The sequence below is a fragment of the Silurus aristotelis genome (assembly GCF_946808225.1).
Source record: "Silurus aristotelis genome assembly, chromosome: 26".
NCBI lineage: Eukaryota > Metazoa > Chordata > Actinopteri > Siluriformes > Siluridae > Silurus > Silurus aristotelis.
Window position 1 is genome coordinate 1,871,539 of NC_139599.1, and position 9,430 is coordinate 1,880,968.

General features: G+C 40.9%; 1 protein-coding gene across 2 annotated transcripts in view; it reads left to right on the top strand.

Moving 5' to 3' along the window:
* Positions 1-9,430, top strand: part of astn2 (astrotactin 2) — a 360,332-nt gene that overhangs the window by 23,358 nt on the left and 327,544 nt on the right. The gene's annotated exons all lie outside the window — the stretch shown is intronic.

Sequence of the window (9,430 nt, forward strand, 5' to 3'; positions counted from 1 at the left end):
TACCCAACCCAGTCCTGCCCCTCCCTGCTTCATCCATTCCTGCCTCTCTCTACCCAACCCAGTCCTGCCCCTCCCTGCTTCATCCATTCCTGCCCCTCCCTGCCCAACCCAGTCCTGCCTCTCTCTACCCAACCCAGTCCTGCCTCTCTCTACCCAACCCAGTCCTGCCTCTCTCTACCCAACCCAGTCCTGCCCCTCCCTGCCCAACCCAGTCCTGCCTCTCTCTACCCAACCCAGTCCTGCCTCTCTCCACCCAACCCAGTCCTGCCCCTCCCTGCTTCACCCAGTCCTGCCCTGTCCTGCCCAACCCAGTCCTGCCTCTCTCTACCCAACCCAGTCCTGCCCCTCCCTGCTTCACCCAGTCCTGCCCCGTCCTGCCCAACCCAGTCCTGCCTCTCTCTACCCAACCCAGTCCTGCCTCTCTCTACCCAACCCAGTCCTGCCTCTCTCTACCCAACCCAGTCCTGCCTCTCTCTACCCAACCCAGTCCTGCCTCTCTCTACCCAACCCAGCCCTGCCCCTCCCTGCCCCATCCAGTCCTGCCCCACCCTGCTTCTCCTTGCTCCATCCAGTCCTGCCCCCCCCCCTCCCTGCCCCATCCTTCCCCATCCACATCGTGGTCTACTAGATTGCCTCATATTATTTAGAATTATATTGTTTATATATATATATATATATATATATATATATATATATATATATATATATATATATATATATATATATATATATATATATATATATATTGCAAATGGCTTTAGGATTTCTTCATAAGAAAAGCGTGCCAATTAAATTCCCTTTTAATTCCAGGTTAGGATTGGATGTTAGATCGGATTTTTAGATTAGAAATATTGTTTTGTTTTTTTTGCATATTTTTGGCCATTGATCATGTTTGATAATTAAATTGAACTGACTGCATACTGTGTGATTAAACAAATAGAGAAAATAAATTATTTGAATAAATAAGTCATTTTCCTTTTGTGTGTGTTTCAATGCGATTAAAAAAAAATTTATAAACGCGATGCACACAGATGTTTTTATAGTAACAACTAAGCAGATATAAAAATAAATAAAAAATGTAATTGCTGAAATGGTTTTCAATAATGAGATGTTTATGGAACGAGTCCCCAGTACGAGTGCTTTTGACCAGACAGAGTGAAAACTGTTTAAAGTGATGTGCTAGAAAGAGTTTATTCATTTATTTGTTTGTTTGTTTGTTTTCCTACACGCAATACGTTTCAAGAGATAGAGAGAAAAAAAAAAATCCTGTAAAGGAAAACAACTATTTATAGCTGCTATAATCTAGTATGACATTAAATGTAACTGTAAACAGATGATGGTGTGATGAACCCGCCCCTTTTTCCATCCCAGCACAGAAAGTCCCGCCCCCAGAAGTGTCTTTACATCAGAGATCATTTCATCATTTTCACTCAGACTTCCAGCTGCTTAAATGTTTTATAAACATGCAACATGTCCTTATAATCATTTATTGAGAAATTATAAATGAAATAAAAAGTTCAATCTTCACATCTTGGTCTGGATCGTGGAGATGCTCGTGAGTGTGTGTTGTGTTTCTGTGTTATGACTGGAGTCAGGTCTAGACAGCTGGCTTACAGCTGGAGTCAGACTCAGACAGGGGGCTTTGTGTAAATCTCATTGTCTTGTCTGGAAATGTGTGATATAAAAAGCCTTGTGTCAGTTTGTTTGCAGATGTCTGAGTAAGATGACGGTCTGAATGCATTTTTTTCCCAGGTGGAAAATGGTGTGGGGCATGGTGAGGGGCATGTTGTGGAGCATGGTGAAGGGCATGGTGTGGAGCATGGTGAGGAGCATGGTAAAAAAGCATTTTGAGGTGCATGGTATGGAGCATGGTGTGGGGCATGGTGAAGGGCATGGTGTTGAGTATGGTGAGGGGCATGGTGAGGGGCATGGTGAGGGGCATGGTGAGGGGCATGGTGAGGAGCATGGTGAAAAGCATTTTGAGGTGCATGGTATGGAGCATTGTGAGGGGCATGGTGAAGGGCTTGGTGTTGAGTATGGTGAGGGGCATGGTGAGGAGCATGGTGAGGAGCATGGTGAAAAGCATTTTGAGGTGCATGGTATGGAGCATGGTGAAGGGCATGGTGAGGGGCATGGTGAGGAGCATGGCGAGGGCCTTGGTGAAGAACATGGTTAGGGGCTTGGTGAGGTGCATATTAAGGAGCATGGTGAGGAGCATGGTATGTTTTAATGAGTACATACACTGGGAAATTGCAACACTGCCAGAATGCCCATGAAAAAGGAAGCCTTTAAACAAAGTAGCATGCGGGTTAATGGTTTAACACACAGCGGTATATTCATATTCTGAACTTTATATTATATATAGATATTGAAATTCAAATATATTGTTTTAACCTATACAACCTGGAAGCCACGCCCTCTTCCCCAGACCTCTGGTTAGTCAGCATTTCGCTGTTTCTTTTTGTCTTAAAATAAGCGATAAAGTAATCAAATGATTAAATACATTTATATATAAATTATTTATACAAAAACAAGTCAAACATAACTTGGATTCCATGATACGCACTTTACGTAAGCTAGTCATTTATACTACACGATATTGCCCCGATTTCCTCAAACGTGCCTAATTAGCTCTGATGAAAGTCCTAATTTCCTTCCTTAATTCACAACTCGGTCTCTGTGCGTCTAATTAAATACAAATGGCCATTCTAGGTCATGGTGTTTGTGCTCGGCCCCCCTGAAGACGCCACTGCATAACGAGTGCAGTCTTTTTCCGAAGGCTTCAAAGGCGTTAAAGAAAGTCCCAGCTGCAGTCGGCGGGAGTTTTGCTGACAGCTTCCAGCGCCAGATGAAAGTCGGCCCGGTTTAGGATCGGAGTGCAGCTGTTGTGATGATGTAAGCGGCGTTTTGAAGGTGACCTCAAAGGGCCGGCCAGCCCCTGGCGGTGCGCTGCGGCTCACGCTGCGGTGTTCGGGGTTAACTGGAGGGGATTTACGCACTCTTCACTTCTGTTGGAAAAAGAGAGATGGAGGAAAATATTGACTCCGAGCGACCCGTCATCTCTCCTTAACTCACCTGGAGAGGGTCTTTCATGCTCGTTTGTGTGACAGCGGATGTCATACAAAAAGTTGGAGAACCTGCTTGCTGAAGAATGAAGGAAAAAGCACCGGGATTTGTGTACTTGCTATTCTGCGATAGTGACTTTGGTTCTTAATTTAATTATTTATATTACTCAAGTGCAGAAGCAGTTTGGATTTCTTGGAGAATGTTCCTGTCTGAAATTTGTACACAGTGTGACAGTCAGGGCAAAACTGGTTCAAGTTGATTTTATTTGTATTGTATTTCACAACAGAAATTGTCTCAAAGCAGCTTTACAGAACATAAGAATTTAAGTGAATGGTGTGCATTTATTCCTGATGATGAAGCCTGGGGTGACTGTGGCAAGGAAAAACTCCTTTAGAAGAATGAGGAAGAAACCTTAAGAAAAATCAGACTCAAAAGCGAACCTATCCTCATTTGAGTGACATCAAGACTGTGATTATACATCTTCAAAACAACACAAAACACCAGATTGAGGACCACCATGAGTCCTTTCTACAGTCTTCTACAGTCATTTGAGGTTATAGAACTAGGAGCTACTAAGCAACTCAAAAAATAGCTCAACATTTAAGATCATCACAGATCCAACACCAGCTTCTCCATGCCAGAGCCTTTAAAGTTGTGGTGCAGGGTAGAGCATTGTGGCACAGGTCATTCTGCAATGATATTTATTTTATTTTAAACTAAATTATTTCATAGTTTTATATTAAAAAAAAAACAAAAAAAAACAATGTAACATTCACAGAAAACCAAAAAATTATTTAGGTTTTAATTATAAAATTCCCTTCTTTATAAAAATTTGGTGCCAACTTGTGTTAAGCAAAAAGATATATAACAAATGTATCACCTTATTCTCTCTTTCTATCCCTCTCTCTTTTCTATCATTCCCAAAACCACAGAAATCGTAAAGTTTTTTTTTTTCTTTTTTCTAAAGAAACCATAAAGTACAACTTCTCAGCCCTGAGGACTTTCTTGTTCTGGGAAACTTCACAAAGCAGTGAGACTGTTAGAAAGCTCCGACACCTGAGACCCCCTTCATGAATGTTAACTAAACGTCTTTACTTCAATACTTCACCAATAATACATTTCCTCCTCCTTCTTCTTTTTCTTTATATCTTACATTTACATTTATGGCATTTGGTGGAACCCTCATCCAGAGCAACTTACAACTGAGTAGCTGAGAATCAAGGGCTAGTGCTGGGATAAGGGATTTGAACTCATGACCTTCCAAACCAAGGTCCAATCCGTATAAACCTATGGTGTTACTGCTGCTTGTGTACTTGAGTCTTGGAATTATGATGTCACAAAGATCAGGAGCTCATAATGTCATAATCTCATAGCTTCATGTTCCTTGCTGGGTTTTTTTCAGGGTTTTTCAACTCAAACACTTTCAGAAAGTGGTTCTCTGTACTCCTGAGATTTGATCTCACCTCCTTCCTACCTTCTTTTTTACTTACCAGTAAGTGCTGATCTTACAATAAAGTGTAAATAAACACAACCCAGATTTTCTCATTAAAACGTGTGTAAGGGTTTTAAGGCATTTTATTATTTTTGCCTTTTAACACAAATGGGATTGTCAAAATAAGCCCCGAACAACAACAACAACAACAACAACAACAACAACAACAGCTAAGAGGCATGAAATTCAATTCTCTGCTTTTGCTCGCTAAAGAATTTATCTCGTTTCCTGCCAGCAACGAAGCGAAGATGATGTTCGTGCAATTTGATGGTATGGATTTTGGTACATAATAACATTACAGCCCTGTTAGGGCGGCACGATAACTGGCGAATAATAAAAACAGCTTTTTCCTTTATGGACTTCATTATTCATCAGTGTTCCTCTATACACCGACAATAACGGCAATAAATAATCACTGAGATAATCCACCTCAGTTTGCGGCTACATTCAGAAGAGTTTTTTGCAGTATAATCAGTCCAATTAAACATCCAGCGTAGCTCAATTGCAAAATATTGTTAATTTTTTTATTTAATTCGTTTTGAAATTCAATTTAATTGTATTTTGATTGTGATTTTCATTGTATTCTTTTGTGATGTATTAATCGTATTTTATTTTTTGAGTCCTGCAAATTTTCTTTTGTCTTCTCACTGTACACACACACACTCCATCTATTTCTTCCTCTTTCGCTCGCTCAACACCCCCACACCCCCACACACACACACACACACACACACACACACACACACACACACACACACACACACACACAGTTAGAGATCCGTCACTGTGCTACTGTACAGTACCTCATCGCTCATTATGATGCGAGACAGTCGCTGTCTCTTTGCCACAGTGTTGAGTGTATCAGAGCAGCGAGTTTGTCTCAGGCTTAGCTTCGATATCCTGAAATTAGCCGGCGCTACGTTGACGTAGCGTTCGTAATACAAGCAGCATGGCCGGCCACGCTAATACCACTTTCTCTAGATTTACAGCCATTCACAACGGGTTTAAGAAACACTCCGCGTTTGTGTGTCTCATTGATCCAATTTAATTATTAGCATCCTTCACACAGAGACCCGTTTCGTCCCATCGAGCGGCGAGACGTCAGCGCGGAGAAACAAGCAGCTCGGGTTGTTTCACTTCTTGACATTTGTCACTGATTTGAAAGTCTATTAAATGGAGCGAGTGAAGCAGAAAGAGCAGGGAATAATTACATTTGAGATTCGGCGGTAGAAAAGATGCTCTGTGAAATATATATATAAATATATAAAAAACAAGAAATCAGGCCGACCTGATGGTGAACTGACGAAAGAAAAGGAAATAAAAAAAATAACAAGACAGGTTTTTTTTTTTTTTTTTTAAATATTCTCTTGTTCTTATGTGTCTATGTTTTCGTTTCTTTAGCAACGGTTATAGTGGATAGCGGACGTGACACATGAGCATGTGCGTATAAAACGTATAATAATTGTAAAAGGCAGCACCGTTCCTAGGCATACTCAAACTATGTGGTCGGCTAGGGCGCCACCAGCTGGGGGGTGCTCATTGGCGCCCCCTGCCTCGCCCATTTTAAATATTTACCTGTTTTTCTGTATATTGTTGATTTGTTTGTAAACTACCTCAAGGAAGCACACAGAGTCTTACGAGGGACCATAAACCATAACACGATCTGCTTCATGGACGTCCCTTTAACACGAAATATAACTATATATGCATAAAAGGTACATAAATACGAAATGAAAGACATTTATGATGTTTGGAAAATGCCCATATCCAAAATGACTTATAACTGAGCAGTTGAGGGTTAAGGGCCTTACTCAAGGGCCCAACAATGGCAGCTTGTTTTGGTAATGCTGGGCTTTAAACTCACAACCTTCTGATTGTAAGTTGTTAATATATAAAACAATGAGTTGATACATACATACATCAAAACCATGATATAGAAACATATTCAACAGCTTTTAGACCAATCAGAATTGAGAGTTTGACAAGGAGATATAAGGTTCTGAACGTATGCTTTATACAAACGTCTTCAGTCTGGATACATGATGCGCTCGCAATTAAACTCAGTTTCCATTTTCTTTCCCTGCCAACTGAATGCATCTAATAGCAATGCTGGGTTTGTGCATCATCATCATCATCATCATCCCTGTGGCCATGAACATCTGTGTCTCTCTTTTTAATCACACTATGGGGTGTTTCGCTAAGCTTTTGTGTCTTCAGCCATCAACTCAGTGTATGTGTTTGATGTTGGGGGGCCAAGACATGACTCAGAAGTGGAGTGTTCCGAGTATACAATCAGTATACTCAGTATATGTGTGTATGGGGGCAAAACATGTCGGAGATTCGAATGAATGGAACGCTCGAAGACGCTTTAATGTTGTTGTTTCTATAGAAACGGTATGACATTGGATCCTCTGGTGTCTTCCACAGATTTGAAAACATAACTGAATTTTACACCTAGTGTACACAGCTGTAACGCTTACAGAATCGCCTGCATACTGAATGTGTATTCAAATTATGAAATGCTCTGGACACCGGTGGCAGCGTATCGCTAAACTACCTTCTTGGATATTACTCCAATTCTGCATGTCATCAGTGAACAACATTGGAAGAGGCGAATTTATTACTTATCTCGCAAAGATGACTGAAAAAGGGATCAGCGTCACCAGCGTCAGGGACATTTGACTTTTATTCTTGGGAATCAGAGAACACCCGAGCTTCATTTGTAGAATTCCAAACAGCTGGAATATCTCATCAACCTTCCAGCAACATCATAATAAACAGCTGGAATATCATAGGAACCTTCTAACAATAGCCTAATAGGGATATCAGTGCCACCAATCAAACAATACCCTAACAACTTGAAATATAGTACCAACCCACAATCAACCAACTGGAACCGCAAAACAGCCACCTAGCAAAACCCTAGCAACCATCTGGAATGTTATTTCTACCACACTAGTCACGTCATCACCTCAGATCATTCCTGCTAGGCCAATAAATGTACTTTTTTTTTTTTTTACGGCATTTGGTGGACGCCATTACCCAGAGTGACTTGCTTACTTCAGGGGCCCAGGAGTGGCAGCATAGTGTGGCTGGGATTCAAACTAATGACCTTTGGTTTCAAAGTCCAACGACATAACCACTAAAATACCACCACATTTAAATCAACTATACACATACACTATATGGAAAAATGCATTGGGGCACCTGGCCTTTTCTGCCATATATGGTTCTTCTCCAAACTCTTACCACAAAGCTGAAGGCACACATTTGTATTTACTTTGGGAAGAATTGCAACACGGACTGCAGTCCAGGCCTCCTCACCTTCTCACCTACATCAGTACCTGACTTTATCAACACCCTTGTGGCTGATGAACACAGATGTCCATAAGCACACTCCATCTAGTGGAACATCTTCCCAGAAGAGTGAAGGAAATTATAAGAGCAAACTGGGACTAAATGTGGAATGTAGTGCTGAAACAGATCCTACCATACTTATGCCATGTCATGTATGTATCACAACCGCAGGATATGTGCAGCATCCATGTTTTGTATTTGTAGTAAAAAGCAAATGTATATTACAGATTTTTAAATCCAGAAAACTTTCAATGATCTAACAGGCATTTTCAGGATTCATCTCCCCCGCCTTTTCTTTTTAGAGTACGGAACGCTCGTCTTTTATATAAAGCATCCTTCTTTTCTGCTGATTCTTCCTTTTGCAATCTTCCATCATCTCCTTCTCCTAAAGATTCCACTTGACGTTTTGAGTAGTGGACCATTTGCCGATATGATATTAACGTCAATCAGGAGAGCTCGGTCCATTGTTGTGTAGCTAGTCAGAACACGATGATTGATCCGAGTGAAAAACACCCATGTGGAAAAACGCCAGATGGAATAAAGGCATGCTTGAGTGATTTACGATGCTTTTTAGCAGCCTAGCCAATGCTAGTAGGCAGGTAGTTTAAAAAAAGGAAAAAAGAAAGAAAGAACGAAAGATAGAAACAGAAAACAAGAGCACGCCACAGATCCGACACCTGAGGGAACTTTGAACTGCATTATAACCTCCATTGCTTTGAATAATGAAATCCAAATGGAATTACATTTACATAAGTTATTTTGCAATGGTCTTATAACGGGGTGTTTATACTGTTTGCCCCGCCCCTTGGAGGTGTGTTTTGATTTTTATTTTTAGATCGTTTTGCAGGATTTGGTTCAGATTTGGCTGTTCATCTGCAATACACCATTCTAATTATTGTTGAATTCAGAAATAATTCATTGAAAGAAGGTGAGATTTGTGTGTCTTGGTCGTCGCAACTTTTATACACCATCTGAGCTTCTCCATCAGTAGCAACTGCAGCCATGAGCTATTTTAGCAGAGCATCCAGCTTCATGGTTCATCGTCAAGTGGAATCCATTCACTGGGATTTCATGTATTTGTAGGCACCCTTATCCAGACAATGATCTCACTGAACTGAGAATTTGATTGTCTTAAATGCTTAAGGGGTCCAGCATTGGCAGCTTTGTGGTGGTGGGATGAGAACTCAAGATCTTCTGATCAGAATTCCAACATCTTAACAGAAGTGGATGGATCGGACAGATCGTAAAAGCAGATAGAGATTAGTTCAGTGGTATTTCAGGATCATGTGTAGCTTGATAATGAAAGAGTGAGAGAGTATTTCAGATGTCCATGTGACACTCCATTGTAGATAAAGAAGCCATGTTTAGCTAAAGTTCCTGTGAAGCTTGTTTAGATCTGTTGGGGGTTTTATTGCAATTTACGTCAGAACCAAAACCTAAGCAACCATCTGGGGCAGAATAGAAACCACTTAGCAACAACATAGGACCCACTTAGAATACCAGCTGGAATAAGAA